Source organism: Bombina bombina, chromosome 3, assembly GCF_027579735.1.
Source record: "Bombina bombina isolate aBomBom1 chromosome 3, aBomBom1.pri, whole genome shotgun sequence".
Lineage (NCBI taxonomy): Eukaryota > Metazoa > Chordata > Amphibia > Anura > Bombinatoridae > Bombina > Bombina bombina.
In genome coordinates this window covers 816,070,321-816,086,952 of record NC_069501.1, presented here as the reverse complement: position 1 = coordinate 816,086,952, position 16,632 = coordinate 816,070,321, and positions in this window count along the sequence as shown.

The following is a 16,632-nucleotide window of genomic DNA, read 5'->3' as shown; positions in this document are numbered from 1 at the left end:
TGCTCTCGCCCCCTGCAGCCTCTAATGGGGTTTGTGGCATATATAGCATGAGGTGCATATATTCAATTTAACCCTTTGGCTACCAAACAGAACTGATACGCTTTGATGTTCGATTCATCGAACCACTGCGGCAGCCAAATAGTTAACTGAGCCTGGGATGCTTATGATATTTTAGGGTTATGATATGATTTCCAACAGGTTATTCCTTTATACCCTTATATCAATATTGTGAAGCATGAATTACCTCCAGGTCTCTCTTGGATGCCCATAAAAAATATTCTGAAGGCTGCATGGGTGGGTATGCCCACAGACAATTATTTTATGCCCATAAAACATTCTAAAGACTGAAGAGCTGATTTGAGGTGCTTTCCTCGATGCTGTTCCTATGTTCGGAAGACTCAATATGATGCTAGGGTATGATTTTAATGTAAAGCAAAATTAAAGTATTAATGTTTAAATATAATTTGTTTCCATTTATTAATGTGCCCATCTGATTAAACACTGGCCCCACCTTGCCCCCCCCCCCCAGTAAAATTAGTCTAGAACTGCCACTGATCACTTGATAACACAGCAAAGTACTTTATGTAAAAACCGCATATTGAAAGCAGAAATGAGATTCAACAAAGGGATATGGGTATTGCTGACAGGGAAATTATTGTGTAACTGAAAAGCAGACTAATCTATTTCTGCACAGGGAACTTAGTTATTTGTGTACGAGACATACAAAGTAAAATATACAACTATTAAGAAGTCTTAAAATGATAATAAAAGTATATATAGCTAAAAAAGGAAAAAGAGAGAAGATAAAATGGGAGATAGGTGAAGATAATACAATTATATAAACCAGCTATTATTATCATTTATTTGTAGAGCGCCACAAAATTCAGTAGCGCTGGGTACAGAGATAGGCAGACTAAACTGATCTAGTACAGGAGGGCCCTGCTCCAAAGAGATTAAAATCTACAAGTTGAGGGTGCAGAGACATAAGGTTTGGGATAGCTGTCAAATGGATTGTAGTTGCAGCAGTGAGTAAAGAGAGTTCATGATTTTTTTGGGTAAGGATGAAGAACAGAGAAGAGATAGTAAGCCTCTCTGAATAGGTGGGTTTTCAAGGAGTGTCTAAAGCTATACAAGGTTAGAGACAATCTGATGGAGATGGGGTAGAAATTTCCAGAGGACAGGAGCAACTTGTGAGAAGTCTTGGAGGCGGAAATGGGATGTAGAGATAATAGGAGTTGAGAGACGTAGGTCAGAGGTGATCAAAGAGGACGGGTTGTGGAATATTTGGAGATGAGAGAGGAAATATAGTTGGGAGTGATGTTGTTGATTGCTTTGTAACTTAGGGTTAATACTAGACATGTGCGGTTCGTTTCGGATTAATTCGTAAATTCGGTAAATTCGGAGATTCGGATCGATTCGGATTTCCGAATTAAAATACTTCCGAATCTACCGAATGAATCCGAAATAGCTGCCGTATCTCCGAATAAATCCGAATTAGCTCGTTAAAATTCGGCATTTCCCCATAGGAAACAATGGGAGTTTCGGCTGAAAAAAAACTAACACCGCAGCCCCATTGTTTCCTATGGGGAAACACTAAGTCTGCACCTAACACCCTAACATGTACCCCGAGTCTCTAAACACCCCTAATCTAACACTTATTAACCCCTAATCTGCTGCCTCCGCTATCGCTGACACCTGCATTATTTTATTAACCCCTAATCTGCCGACCGAATATCGCCGCCACCTACATTATAACTATTAACCCCAAATCTGCTGTCCCTAACACCGCCGACCCCTACATTATAGTTATTAACCCCTAATCTGCCTCCCCCCAACGTCGCCGCAATCTAACTACAAGTATTAACCCCTAATCTGCCGACCCGATATCGCCGCCGCCTACATTATAGCTATTAACCCCTAATCTGCTGTCCCTAACACCGCCGACCCCTACATTATAGTTATTAACCCCTAATCTGCCCCCCCCAACGTCGCCGCAATCCTAACTACAAGTATTAACCCCTAATCTGCTGACCCGATATCGCCGCCGCCTACATTATAACTATTAACCCCTAATCTGCTGTCCCTAACACCGCCGACCCCTAAATTATAGTTATTAACCCCTAATCTGCCTCCCCCCAATGTCGCCACAATCTAACTACAAGTATTAACCCCTAATCTGCCGACCCGATATCGCCGCCGCCTACATTATAACTATTAACCCCTAATCTGCTGTCCCTAACACCACCGACCCCTACATTATAGTTATTAACCCCTAATCTGCCTCCCCCCAACGTCGCCACAATCTAACTACAAGTATTAACCCCTAATCTGCCGACCGCAAATCGCCGCCACTATAATAAATGTATTAACCCCTAAACCGCCGCACTCCCGCCTCGCAAACACTATAATACATTTTATTAACCCCTAATCTGCCCTCCCTAACATCGCCGCCACCTACCTACAATTATTAACCCCTAATCTCCCGCCCCCATCGTCGCCGCTACTATAATAAGGTTATTAACCCCTAAACCTAAATCTAACCCTAACACTAACACCCCCTAACTTAAATATAATTTAAATAAAACGAAATAAGTTTACTATAGTTAAATAAATGAATCCTATTTAAAACTAAAGACTTACCTGTAAAATAAACCCTAAGATAGCTGCAATATAACTAATAGTTACATTGTAGCTATTTTAGCATTTATTTTTATTTTACAGGCAACTTTGTATTTATTTTAACTAGGTACAATAGTTATTAAATAGTTAATAACTATTTAATAACTACCTAGCTAAAATAAATACAAATTTACCTGTAAAATAAATCCTAACCTAAGTTACACTAACACCTAACACTACACTATCATTAAATTAACTAAATAAATGAATCATATTTAAAACTAAATACTTACCTGTAAAATAAACCCTAATATAGCTGCAATATAACTAATAGTTACATTGTAGCTATTTTAGCATTTATATTTATTTTACAGGCAACTTTGTATTTATTTTAACTAGGTACAAAAGCTATTAAATAGTTATTGACTAATTAATAGCTACCTAGTTAAAATAATTACAAAATTACCTGTAAAATAAATCCTAACCTAAGTTACAATTAAACCTAACACTACACTGTCATTAAATAAATTAACTACAAGTACCTACAATTATCTACAATTAAATAAACTAAAGTACAAAACCCCCCCACTAAATTACAAAAAAAAACAAACACTAAATTACAAAAAATAAAAAAATATTACAAGAATTTTAAACTAATTACACCTAATCTAAGCCCCCTAATAAAATAACAAAGCCCCCCAAAATAAAAAAAATGCCCTACCCTATACTAAATTACAAAAGTTAACAGCTCTATTACCTTACCAGCCCTGAACAGGGCCCTTTGCGGGGCATGCCCCAAAGAAAACAGCTCTTTTGCCTGTAAAAAAAAAACACAACCCCCCCCCCCCACATTACAACCCACCACCCACATACCCCTACTCTAACCCAAACCCCCCTTAAATAAACCTAACACTACCCCCCTGAAGATCTCCCTACCTTGAGTCGTGTTCACCCAGCCGGGCCGAAGTCTTCATCCGATGGGGCAGAAGAGGACATCCAGACCGGCAGAAGTCTTCATCCAAGCGGGGCAAGAAGAGGTCTTCCATCCATCATACAAGTACCAAAATACAAACAAACACTAAATTACCAAAAATAATAAAATATTACAATAATTTTAAACTAATTACACCTAATCTAAGCCCCCTACTAGCTATTAATATAGCTTCAATATAACTAATAGTTACATTGTAGCTATTTTAGGATTTATATTTATTTTACAGGCAACTTTGTATTTATTTTAACTAGGTACAATAGCTATTAAATAGTTAATAACTATTTAATAACTACCTAGCTAAAATAAATACAAATTTACCTGTAAAATAAATCATAACCTAAGTTACAATTACACCTAACACTACACTATCATTAAATAAACTAAATAAATGAATCCTATATAAAACTAAAGACTTACCTGTAAAATAAACCCTAATATAGCTGCAATATAACTAATAGTTACATTGTAGCTATTTTAGCATTTATATTTATTGTACAGGCAACTTTGTATTCATTTTAACTAGGTTCAATAGCTATTAAATAGATATTGACTATTTAATAGCTACCTAGTTAAAATAATTACAAAATTACCTGTAAAATAAATCCTAACCTAAGTTACAATTAAACCTAACACTACACTATCATTAAATAAATTAACTACAAGTACCTACAATTAAATACAATTAAAAAAACTAAACTAAAGTACAAACCCCCCCCCCCACTAAATTACAAAAAATAAAAAAATATTACAAGAATTTTAAACTAATTACACCTAATCTAATCCCCCTAATAAAATAACAAAGCCCCCCAAAATAAAAAAAATGCCCTAACCTATACTAAATTACAAAAGTTAACAGCTCTATTACCTTACCAGCCCTGAACAGGGCCCTTTGCGGGGCATGCCCCAAAGAAAACAGCTCTTTTGCCTGTAAAAAAAAAACACAATCCCCCCCCACATTACAACCCACCACCCACATACCCCTACTCTAACCCAAACCCCCCTTAAATAAACCTAACACTACCCCCCTGAAGATCTCCCTACCTTGAGTCGTGTTCACCCAGCCGGGCCGAAGTCTTCATCCGATGGGGCAGAAGAGGACATCCAGACCGGCAGAAGTCTTCATCCAAGCGGGGCAAGAAGAGGTCTTCCATCCATCAGAAAAGTACAAAAAAACAAACAAACACTAAATTAGCAAAAATAATAAAATATTACAATAATTTTAAACTAATTACACCTAATCTAAGCCCCCTACTAGCTATTAATATAGCTACAATATAACTAATAGTTACATTTTAGCTATTTTAGGATTTATATTTATTTTACAGGCAACTTTGTATTTATTTTAACTAGGTACAATAGCTATTAAATAGTTAATAACTACCTAGCTAAAATAAATACAAATTTACCTGTAAAATAAACCCTAACCTAAGTTACAATTACACCTAACACTACACTGTCATTAAATTAACTAAATAAATTAATCCTATATAAAACTAAATACTTACCTGTAAAATAAACCCTAATATAGCTACAATATAACTAATAGTTACATTGTAGCTATTTTAGCATTTATATTTATTTTACAGGCAACTTTGTATTTATTTTAACTAGGTACAATAGCTATTAAATAGTTATTGACTAATTAATAGCTACCTAGTTAAAATAATTACAAAATTACCTGTAAAATAAATCCTAACCTAAGTTACTATTAAACCTAACACTACACTATCATTAAATCAATTAACTACAAGTACCTACAATTAAATACAATGAAATAAACTAAACTAAAGTACAAAAAAAACAAACACTAAATTACAAAAAATAAAAAAATTACAAGAATTTTAAACTAATTACACCTAATCTAAGCCCCCTAATAAAATAACAAAGCCCCCCAAAATAAAAAAATGCCCTACCCTATACTAAATTACAAAAGTAATCAGCTCTATTACCTTACCAGCCCTTAAAAGGGCCTTTTGCGGGGGCATGCCCCAAAGAAAACAGCTCTTTTGCCTGTAAAAAAAAAAACACAATACCCCCCCCCCCACATTACAACCCACCACCCACATACCCCTACTCTAACCCAAACCCCCCTTAAATAAACCTAACACTACCCCCCTGAAGATCTCTCTACCGTATCTTCACCCAGCGGGCCGAAGTCTTCATCCGATGGGGCAGAAGAGGACATCCAGACCGGCAGAAGTCTTCATCCAAGCGGGGCAAGAAGAGGTCTTCCATCCATCAGAAGTCTTGATCCAGGCGGCATCTTCTCTGTTCATCCATCCGGAGCGGAGCGGCAGCATCCTGAAGACATCCCACGCAGAGCATCCTCTTCTTTCTTGATCCGACGACTAGGTGACTGTACCTTTAAGTGACGTCATCCAAGATGGCGTCCCTTGAATTCCAATTGGCTGATAGGATTCTATCAGCCAATCGGAATTAAGGTAGGAAAAATCTGATTGGCTGATTTAATCAGCCAATCAGATTCAAGTTCAATCCGATTGGCTGATGGAATGAGCCAATCAGATTGACCTCGCATTCTATTGGCTGTTCCGATCAGCCAATAGAATGCGAGCTCAATCTGATTGGCTGATTGGATCAGCCAATCGGATTGAACTTGAATCTGATTGGCTGATTGAATCAGCCAATCAGATTTTTCCTACCTTAATTCAGATTGGCTGATAGAATCCTATCAGCCAATCGGAATTCAAGGGACGCCATCTTGGATGACGTCACTTAAAGGTACAGTCACCTAGTCGTCGGATCAAGAAAGAAGAGGATGCTCTGCGTGGGATGTCTTCAGGATGCTGCCGCTCCGCTCCGGATGGATGAACAGAGAAGATGCCGCCTGGATCAAGACTTCTGATGGATGGAAGACCTTTTCTTGCCCCGCTTGGATGAAGACTTCTGCCGGTCTGGATGTCCTCTTCTGCCCCATCGGATGAAGACTTCGGCCCGCTGGGTGAAGACACGGTAGAGAGAGATCTTCAGGGGGGTAGTGTTAGGTTTATTTAAGGGGGGTTTGGGTTAGAGTAGGGGTATGTGGGTGGTGGGTTGTAATGTGGGGGGGTATTGTGTTTTTTTTTACAGGCAAAAGAGCTGTTTTCTTTGGGGCATGCCCCCGCAAAAGGCCCTTTTAAGGGCTGGTAAGGTAATAGAGCTGATTACTTTTGTAATTTAGTATAGGGTAGGGCATTTTTTTATTTTGGGGGGCTTTGTTATTTTATTAGGGGGCTTAGATTAGGTGTAATTAGTTTAAAATTCTTGTAATTTTTTTTATTTTTTGTAATTTAGTGTTTGGTTTTTTTGTACTTTAGTTTAGTTTATTTCATTGTATTTAATTGTAGGTACTTGTAGTTAATTTATTTAATGATAGTGTAGTGTTAGGTTTAATAGTAACTTAGGTTAGGATTTATTTTACAGGTAATTTTGTAATTATTTTAACTAGGTAGCTATTAAACAGTAAATATCTATTTAATAGCTATTGTACCTAGTTAAAATAAATACAAAGTTGCCTGTAAAATAAATATAAATGCTAAAATAGCTACAATGTAACTATTAGTTATATTGCAGCTATATTAGGGTTTATTTTACAGGTAAGTATTTAGTTTTATATAGGATTAATTTATTTAGTTAATTTAATGACAGTGTAGTGTTAGGTGTAATTGTAACTTAGGTTAGGGTTTATTTTACAGGTAAATTTGTATTTATTTTAGCTAGGTAGTTATTAACTATTTAATAGCTATTGTACCTAGTTAAAATAAATACAAAGTTGCCTGTAAAATAAATATAAATCCTAAAATAGCTACAATGTAACTATTAGTTATATTGAAGCTATATTAATAGCTAGTAGGGGGCTTAGATTAGGTGTAATTAGTTTAAAATTATTGTAATATTTTATTATTTTTGCTAATTTAGTGTTTGTTTGTTTTTTTGTACTTTTCTGATGGATGGAAGACCTCTTCTTGCCCCGCTTGGATGAAGACTTCTGCCGGTCTGGATGTCCTCTTCTGCCCCATCGGATGAAGACTTCGGCCCGTCTGGGTGAACACGACTCAAGGTAGGGAGATCTTCAGGGGGGTAGTGTTAGGTTTATTTAAGGGGGGTTTGGGTTAGAGTAGGGGTATGTGGGTGGTGGGTTGTAATGTGGGGTGGGGTATTGTGTTTTTTTTTACAGGCAAAAGAGCTGTTTTCTTTGGGGCATGCCCCGCAAAAGGCCCTGTTCAGGGCTGGTAAGGTAATAGAGCTGTTAACTTTTGTAATTTAGTATAGGGTAGGGCATTTTTTTTTATTTTGGGGGGCTTTGTTATTTTATTAGGGGGCTTAGATTAGGTGTAATTAGTTTAAAATTCTTGTAATATTTTTTTATTTTTTGTAATTTAGTGGGGGGGGTTTTGTACTTTAGTTTAGTTTTTTAATTGTATTTAATTGTAGGTACTTGTAGTTAATTTATTTAATGATAGTGTAGTGTTAGGTTTAATTGTAACTTAGGTTAGGATTTATTTTACAGGTAATTTTGTAATTATTTTAACTAGGTAGCTATTAAACAGTAAATATCTATTTAATAGCTATTGTACCTAGTTAAAATAAATACAAAGTTGCCTGTACAATAAATATAAATGCTAAAATAGCTACAATGTAACTATTAGTTATATTGCAGCTATATTAGGGTTTATTTTACAGGTAAGTCTTTAGTTTTATATAGGATTCATTTATTTAGTTAATTTAATGATAGTGTAGTGTTAGGTGTAATTGTAACTTAGGTTATGATTTATTTTACAGGTAAATTTGTATTTATTTTAGCTAGGTAGTTATTAAATAGTTATTAACTATTTAATAGCTATTGTACCTAGTTAAAATAAATACAAAGTTGCCTGTAAAATAAATATAAATCCTAAAATAGCTACAATGTAACTATTAGTTATATTGAAGCTATATTAATAGCTAGTAGGGGGCTTAGATTAGGTGTAATTAGTTTAAAATTATTGTAATATTTTATTATTTTTTGTAATTTAGTGTTTGTTTGTATTTTGGTACTTGTATGATGGATGGAAGACCTCTTCTTGCCCAGCTTGGATGAAGACTTCTGCCGGTCTGGATGTCCTCTTCTGCCCCATCGGATGAAGACTTCGGCCCGGCTGGGTGAACACGACTCAAGGTAGGGAGATCTTCAGGGGGGTAGTGTTAGGTTTATTTAAGGGGGGTTTGGGTTAGAGTAGGGGTATGTGGGTGGTGGGTTGTAATGTGGGGGGGAGATTGTGTTTTTTTTTTACAGGCAAAAGAGCTGTTTTCTTTGGGGCATGCCCCGCAAAGGGCCCTGTTCAGGGCTGGTAAGGTAATAGAGCTGTTAACTTTTGTAATTTAGTATAGGGTAGGGCTTTTTTTTTATTTTGGGGGGCTTTGTTATTTTATTAGGGGGCTTAGATTAGGTGTAATTAGTTTAAAATTATTGTAATATTTTTTTATTTTTTGTAATTTAGTGTTTGTTTTTTTTTGTAATTTAGTGGGGGGGGTTTTGTACTTTAGTTTATTTAATTGTAGATAATTGTAGGTACTTGTAGTTAATTTATTTAATGACAGTGTAGTGTTAGGTTTAATTGTAACTTAGGTTAGGATTTATTTTACAGGTAATTTTGTAATTATTTTAACTAGGTAGCTATTAATTAGTCAATAACTATTTAATAGCTTTTGTACCTAGTTAAAATAAATACAAAGTTGCCTGTAAAATAAATATAAATGCTAAAATAGCTACAATGTAACTATTAGTTATATTGCAGCTATATTAGGGTTTATTTTACAGGTAAGTATTTTGTTTTAAATATGATTCATTTATTTAGTTAATTTAATGATAGTGTAGTGTTAGGTGTTAGTGTAACTTAGGTTAGGATTTATTTTACAGGTAAATTTGTATTTATTTTAGCTAGGTAGTTATTAAATAGTTATTAACTATTTAATAACTATTGTACCTAGTTAAAATAAATACAAAGTTGCCTGTAAAATAAAAATAAATCCTAAAATAGCTACAATGTAACTATTAGTTATATTGCAGCTATCTTAGGGTTTATTTTACAGGTAAGTCTTTAGTTTTAAATAGGATTCATTTATTTAACTATAGTAAACTTATTTCGTTTTATTTAAATTATATTTAAGTTAGGGGATGTTAGTGTTAGGGTTAGATTTAGGTTTAGGGGTTAATAACCTTATTATAGTAGCGGCGACGTTGGGGGCGGGAGATTAGGGGTTAATAATTGTAGGTAGGTGGCGGCGATGTTAGGGAGGGCAGATTAGGGGTTAATAAAATGTATTATAGTGTTTGCGAGGCGGGAGTGCGGCGGTTTAGTGGTTAATACATTTATTATAGTGGCGGCGATTTGCGGTCGGCAGATTAGGGGTTAATACTTGTAGTTAGATTGCGGCGACGTTGGGGGAGGCAGATTAGGGGTTAATAACTATAATGTAGGGGTCGGCGGTGTTAGGGACAGCAGATTAGGGGTTAATAGCTATAATGTAGGCGGCGGCGATATCGGGTCGGCAGATTAGGGGTTAATACTTGTAGTTAGATTGCGGCGACATTGGGGGGGGCAGATTAGGGGTTAATAACTATAATGTAGGGGTCGGCGGTGTTAGGGACAGCAGATTAGGGGTTAATAGCTATAATGTAGGCGGCGGCGATATCGGGTCGGCAGATTAGGGGTTAATACTTGTAGTTAGATTGCGGCGACGTTGGGGGGAGGCAGATTAGGGGTTAATAACTATAATGTAGGGGTCGGCGGTGTTAGGGACAGCAGATTAGGGGTTAATAGTTATAATGTAGGTGGCGGCGATATTCGGTCGGCAGATTAGGGGTTAATACTTGTAGTTAGATTGCGGCGACGTTGGGGGAGGCAGATTAGGGGTTAATAACTATAATGTAGGGGTCGGCGGTGTTAGGGACAGCAGATTAGGGGTTAATAGCTATAATGTAGGCGGCGGCGATATCCGATCGGCAGATTAGGGGTTAAATAATGTTATTATAGGCTTTGCAATGTGGGGGGGCCTCGGTTTAGTGGTTCATAGGTAGTTTATGGGTGTTAGTGACTTAGTGTACTAAATGGGTGTTAGTGTACTAAAAACATACCGAATTTCGGAACGGAATAGAACCGAATTCAGCCGAATCCGAATAAATCCGAAACGAATTTATTCGGATCCGAATAAATCCGAAACAAATTTATTCAAATTTTGCCGAATCAGATTCGATCCGAAACGAAATTCGAAAAGTCAGAATCGATCCGAACCGAAAACGAACCGAATTTTTTAGCGGTGCACATGTCTAGTTAATACTTTACATTGTATTCTGGAGTGTATGGGGAGAATGAGAGTTAGAAAGGGAAAGAAAAAGAAGAGAGGAGAAAAAAAAAAGCCAATAAGTTCCTTCTTACTAACACTCCTATTCATAGTCATACCTTATTAGCTACGTATCCAGTTTGAAGGTACTGATCCGTCTAAAGTTAATTCTAAAAAGGGTATCGAATCTTGGAAAGGGGATAGGATGTGATATTGGACTATTATGGGTTCTCCATAGATATACTCTTTCCACTTCTTAAAAAAATTAATAACCTGTTTATCTACCTCTTTATCCAGTCCTATTATCTCTAACATAATCTGACTTCTCATGTGGTTTACAAATTCAGATATAGAAGGGGTCGTTCTTTGCTTCCATATTTTACATATTTGGTTTCTAGCGATCAAAATCGCAATGTTTATAAATAGTCTGTCTCCTTTATTTTGTGTTGGGTATAGAAGAAATATGTGTTCTGCTCCCAGTTCTATCATATCTCCTACTTTTTTATTTATCCAATATTGGATTTTACTCCAAAATTGCGCAATCTTTGGGCATCCCCAAAGATAATGCAGCAGGTCCGCTTTCACCTTATGACATTTAGGACAGACCAACTGAAGTTGAGACCATTTGGCAATTCTGGCTGGGGTTAGATAAAAATTGTTAATTACCTTGTATTGGGACTCTCTTAAATTAATTCTATCCGTTGCCTCTATTGTTCTTTTTAGGCTGTCTATTATGTCATTATCTTGCACTTGTGGAAAGTGAATTGCGTACTTCTGTTTTATCTGATTAATATGTAATTCCCCTTCCTGAGTCATAATGTACTGATACCAAATTGATATTGATCGGATGCCTGCTTTATACAGAGTAATACCTGCCTCAATGTTTGTTTGTGCCCAATTCTCACCGAACCTTATTTCATAGTCATTTATGAAATGGCGAACCTGCAGATATGCATAAAAATGTTGGGATGGCAGATTGTAATCGCTCGCCAAATTTGCAAAGGGTCTGATTGACCCTGTTTGTGATTCTCTCAGTTGTGATACATATATCAGCCCTTTGCTTTTCCATACATGAAATAACTTATTACTATAACCTGGTGAAAAAGCTGGGCTGCTGCAAATCGGAAGCAATCTGGAGATCTGGTATTCTACCCCCAGTAATTTACAAAATTTCTGCCACGCGAACACTATGTTTGCAATTGTAGTTAATCTACTTATATTACTTGGTAATTGTTTATGTGGGTAGTGAAGCACAGCCTGCAGATTGAATGGTTTGATTAATTCCGTTTCATGTTCGTAATATGTAACATAATCTGTTCTGCTGAGCCAATCCACCCCAAATTTGAACAAAGAGACTATATTATAATATTTTATGTTGGGACACGAGAAACCCCCGAACTGCTTCTCCTGAGCAAGCTTACTAAATGCAATACGTGAAGTCCTTTTCCACCAAATAAAGAAAGCACATGCCTTATTGTAACTGTTAATATCTTTCTTACGCAATAACAAGGGTAAATTCTGTAGTAAAAATAAAAATTTTGGGAATATAATGTTTTTTATAACGTTTATACGAGCCGAGATGAATAGATAGTATAAATTCCATTTTGCTAAATCATGATGTAAATTCTGAAATATCTCTTTAAAGCTAAGCTGATACCAGTGTGCCGGATTCTTACTGATCTTGATCCCTAAGTAATTAATACTTTGCACTTCTTTAAACATATCAGCATAACTATTTCAGTTTTTTATGATCCATAAAATTTCTGATTTGCCGATGTTAATTTTGTACCCAGAAAATGAGCTGAATGTATCTAATATCTGCATAAAACGTGGTATATTCTGTCTCGTATTTTGTAAAAATATTAGTAAATCATCTGCATATAAAGATATTGGGGGGTAGTTATCAAGCCGTCTACTTTTCTGCCTTCACCGGCCCAATACGCCCGCCTAAGCTCGCCTACCTTCGCCGCCGCGGACCTTGAATACGTGCGCCTAAGTTATCAAAAAAAGCTGTCAAAAAGCAGCGGGGCGATGAGCAGCGGACTGTGAGAGTTATCACTCATCCGATCTCGCTGCCCTTCGGCTTTTTCCCAGCTTTATTGCTAGCCTGTCACTAAGCACTCACACTAAACTACACTGTTCTATCCCTATACCTGCGCCCCCGGAGCCCCCCGCAACTAAATAAAGTTACTAACCCCTAAACCGCCGCTCCTAGACCCTGCCGCAACTCTTATAAATGTATTAACCCCTAAACCGCCGCTCCTAGACCCTGCCGCAACTCTTATAAATGTATTAACCCCTAAACCGCCGCTCCCGGACACCGCTGCCACCTACATTATACCTAGTAACCCCTATCCTGCCCCCCCTACACCGTCGCCCTCTATAATAAAGTTATTAACCCCTCTCCTGCTGATCCCGCACCTCTCCGCAACTAAATAAATAGTTTAACCCCTAAACCGCCGCTCCCTGAACCCGCCGCAACCTATATTAAACCTATTAACCCCTATCCTGCCCCCCCTACACCGTCGCCACCTATAATAAATTTATTAACCCCTATCCTGCACCCCACTATGCTGCCGCCACTGTAATAAAATTATTAACCCACAAACCTAAGTCTAACCCTAACGCCCCCCTAACTTAAATATTAATTAAATCAATCTAAATAATATTTTTATTATTAACTAAATTAATCCTATTTAAAACTAAATACTTACCTATAAAATAAACCCTAATATAGCTACAATATAAATAATAATTATATTCTAGCTATCTTAGGATTTATTTTTATTTTACAGGTACCTTTCAATTTATTTTAACTAGGTACAATAGCTATTAAATAGTTATTAACTATTTAATAGCTTACCTAGCTAAAATAAACTGACATTTACCTGTAAAATAAATCCTAACCTAAGTTACAATTACACCTAACACTACACTATACTTTAATAAATTATTCCTATTTAAAACTAAATACTTACCTGTAAAATAAACCCTAATATAGCTACAATATAAATAATAATTATATTGTAGCTATCTTAGGATTTATATTTATTTTACAGGTAACTTTGTATTTATTTTAGCTAGTTTGAATAGTTATTTATTAGTTATTAACTATTTAATAACTACCTAGCTAAAAGAAATACAAAATTACCTGTAAAATAAATCCTAACCTAACTTACAATTAAACCTAATACTACACTATCATTAAATTAATTAAATAAATTACCTACAAATAACTACAATTAAATACAATTACATAAACTAACTAAAGTACAAAAAATAAAAAAAGCTAAGTTACAGAAAATAAAAAAATAAGTTACAAACATTTTAAAAATATTACAACAATTTTAAGCTACTTACACCTAATCTAAGCCCCCTAATAAAATAACAAACCCCCCAAAATAAAAAAATGCCCTACCCTATTCTAAATTAAATAAAGTTCAAAGCTCTTTTACCTTACCAGCCCTTAAAAGGGCCATTTGTGGGGGCATGCCCCCAAAAGTTCAGCTCTTTTGCCTGTAAAAGAAAAATACAACCCCCCCAACATTAAAACCCACCACCCACATACCCCTAATCTAACCCAAACCCCCCTTACAAAAACCTAACACTAATCCCCTGAAGATCATCCTACCTTGTCTTCACTCAGCCGAGCAGCGATGGAACCGAAGTGGACATCCGGAGCGGAAGAAGTTAATCCTCCAAGCGGTGCTGAAGAAATCTTCCATCCGATGAAGTCATCATCCAGGCGGCGCTGAAGAAGTCTTTGATCCGGCCGATGTCATCTTCCAAGAGGCGCTGAAGAGGTCTTCTATCCGAGCGATGTCATCTTCCAAGCCGGGTCTTGAATCTTCCTCCCGCCGACGCGGAGCCTCCTTTTTCACCGACGGACTACGACGAATGAAGGCTCCTTTAAGGGACGTCATCCAAGATGGCGTCCCCTCAATTCCGATTGGCTGATAGGATTCTATCAGCCAATCGGAATTAAGATAGGAAAAATCTGATTGGCTGATGGAATCAGCCAATCAGATTGAGCTCGCATTCTATTGGCTGTTCCGATCAGCCAATAGAATGCGAGCTCAATCTGATTGGCTGATTCCATCAGCCAATCAGATTTTTCCTACCTTAATTCCGATTGGCTGATAGAATCCTATCAGCCAATCGGAATTGAGGGGACGCCATCTTGGATGACGTCCCTTAAAGGAGCCTTCATTCGTCGTAGTCCGTCGGTGAAGAAGGAGGTTCCGCGTCGGCGGGAGGAAGATTCAAGACCCGGCTTGGAAGATGACATCGCCCGGATAGAAGACCTCTTCAGCGCCTCTTGGAAGATGACATAGGCCGGATCAAAGACTTCTTCAGCGCCGCCTGGATGATGACTTCATCGGATGGAAGATTTCTTCAGCGCCGCTTGGAGGATTAACTTCTTCCGCTCCGGATGTCCACTTCGGTTCCATCGCTGCTCGGCTGAGTGAAGACAAGGTAGGATGATCTTCAGGAGATTAGTGTTAGGTTTTTGTAAGGGGGGTTTGGGTTAGATTAGGGGTATGTGGGTGGTGGGTTTTAATGTTGGGGGGGATTGTATTTTTCTTTTACAGGCAAAAGAGCTGAACTTTTGGGGGCATGCCCCCACAAATGGCCCTTTTAAGGGCTGGTAAGGTAAAAGAGCTTTGAACTTTATTTAATTTAGAATAGGGTAGGGCATTTTTTTATTTTGGGGGGTTTGTTATTTTATTAGGGGGCTTAGATTAGGTGTAAGTAGCTTAAAATTGTTGTAATATTTTTAAAATGTTTGTAACTTATTTTTTTATTTTTTGTAACTTAGCTTTTTTTATTTTTTGTACTTTAGTTAGTTTATGTAATTGTATTTAATTGTAGTTATTTGTAGGTAATTTATTTAATTAATTTAATGATAGTGTAGTATTAGGTTTAATTGTAAGTTAGGTTAGGATTTATTTTACAGGTAATTTTGTATTTCTTTTAGCTAGGTAGTTATTAAATAGTTAATAACTATTTAATAACTATTCAAACTAACTAAAATAAATACAAAGTTACCTGTAAAATAAATATAAATCCTAAAATAGCTAGAATATAATTATTATTTATATTGTAGCTATCTTAGGCCTAGATTTAGAGTTCGGCGGTAGCCGTGAAAACCAGCGTTAGAGGCTCCTAACGCTGGTTTTAGGCTACCGCCGGTATTTGGAGTCAGTGATTAAAGGGTCTAACGCTCACTTTTCAGCCGCGACTTTTCCATACCGCAGATCCCCTTACGTCAATTGCGTATCCTATCTTTTCAATGGGATCTTCCTAACGCCGGTATTTAGAGTCGTTTCTGAAGTGAGCGTTAGAGCTCTAACGACAAAACTCCAGCCGCAGGAAAATAGCAGGAGTTAAGAGCTTTCTGGGCTAACGCCGGTTCATAAAGCTCTTAACTACTGTGCTCTAAAGTACACTAACTCCCATAAACTACCTATGTACCCCTAAACCGAGGTCCCCCCACATCGCCGCCACTCGATTAAATTTTTTTAACCCCTAATCTGCCGACCGCCACCTACGTTATACTTATGTACCCCTAATCTGCTGCCCCTAACACCGCCAACCCCTGTATTATATTTATTAACCCCTAACCTGCCCCCCTCAACGTCGCCGCCAGCTACTTACAATAATTAACCCCTAATCTGCCGACCGCAAAGCACCGCCAC